General features: G+C 44.1%; 1 protein-coding gene across 1 annotated transcript in view; it reads left to right on the plus strand.

Moving 5' to 3' along the window:
• The window catches only part of LOC106529786 (tyrosine-protein kinase SRK2), a 20,141-nt gene that overhangs the window by 1,507 nt on the left and 17,024 nt on the right, over positions 1-1,610 (plus strand). The gene's annotated exons all lie outside the window — the stretch shown is intronic.

A 1,610-nucleotide genomic window follows, 5' to 3' on the forward strand; every position in this document is an offset into this window, starting at 1 on the left:
CAGATATATATCCAGAACAGATAACAGAGGTCCCACATTTGACATGTCCTCCCATGGAAGAACAAAAAACTTTGTTCCAAAAATTTTATTGAGAGACCAGCTAACCAAATCCATAAAAATAAAAATATCCATAATTTCAGGTTTCGGATGAAAAATGTAGAGAAGGCTCCAGCAGCAAAGCAGGGAAGATAAGGAAGGGCAGGAGAGAAGGAAGAAGTGTCTTACTCCTCCGAGAGAGGAACAAAAAACGACTCATTTTGACTCATCTTATTTATTTACTATGCTTTAGAAAACTTTAATGCTTTAGTTCTGAACCAACATGATTATTAGAGTTGCGATACCAAGACTGAAGATTCTTTTTTTCTTTATTTTATTCTGATTTTGCTGTCTTATTTCACTGTATTCATATGTATTTAGGACCTATTTCTTTCTGTATTATTTCCTAGCTTCCTCCTCAGGTGACATGGTGGTACAGTGGTTAGAGCTGTCACCTCTCAGTTAGAGGATAGTCTCCTGCTCTGGGGTCTGTCATGTTCTCTCCYTGCACATGTGGGTTTTCTCTCACTGACACAAACATGTCAGGTCCATTAGGAGCTCTAAATGATCCCTGGGTGACAGGGTGAATGGTTTTTTGTCTTCAGGTGTCCCTGTGGTGGACTGGAGACTCAGTGTCTGCTGCAGATGGACAGGAGAYGGAAGTGGAGGATTTCTTCCTGCTGTCTGTTTCCATCAGCTGCAGTGTTTCTGTTTCCTTCCTGTCAGTGTTTCTTCGTCAGCATTTAAAAAATGACAGTCTTGTTCTTCTTGCTGGATGTGAGTCACTGAAACCGTGAGCTGTGCTGGCACCYTGCCCTGCTTCATTCCTGCCTGTAGAAAACCTGCTGGACAACAGTCCTCCACCTGGTCTCGGTCACATGAAGAAASTGACAGTTCAGAGTCCACAATACTGCAGAAGCTGCTCCAATCCGTCTGTCAGTCTCACAATCCATTKTTCCTTCACTCGAAAACAAAACCCCAAGATACCTGAACACCTCCACTTGAGGCAGAACCTCACCGCCAARCTGGAGAGAGCAATCCACCCCTCACTGATTGAGGACCATGGACTCAGGTTTGGAGGTGCTGATCCTCCTGTGAACCGCTCCAGTGAGAGCTGAGGATCACGGAGTGATGACACCAACAGAACCACATCATCTGCAAAAAACAGAGATGGAGTCCTGAGACCACCGACCACTACTCCTCCTGGCTGAGCAACTTCCAATGGGCGGAGCCTGTCGGCTCTGCAGTAAATGTTGTGCTGTGGGTGGAAATGGCCCTACCTGTGATTGCAGAGACCCCCATCTCACTCCTCAGTTGTCTCCAGAGTCCCACCAGCCAACAAGGCTCGATAGTGTCACACAGTGATTAATCCAAAAATTAGCTCCGCAATTTCTAAAGCGCTWATAAAAATATTTAGGTCCACAACTTCAAAAGCACTTATGCCATAGAAAAACTAGTAGAAGCTAATTTTAAAGCACAAGTTCAATTTGACACTTACTAGCTGGCAACAATTCATGTACAACATATTCACAACACTGCCAACTAGCGGTGTATGAATCCTTTTACAGCTTAAT

This window comes from Austrofundulus limnaeus, unplaced genomic scaffold, assembly GCF_001266775.1.
Source record: "Austrofundulus limnaeus strain Quisiro unplaced genomic scaffold, Austrofundulus_limnaeus-1.0 Scaffold465, whole genome shotgun sequence".
NCBI classification, from domain to species: domain Eukaryota; kingdom Metazoa; phylum Chordata; class Actinopteri; order Cyprinodontiformes; family Rivulidae; genus Austrofundulus; species Austrofundulus limnaeus.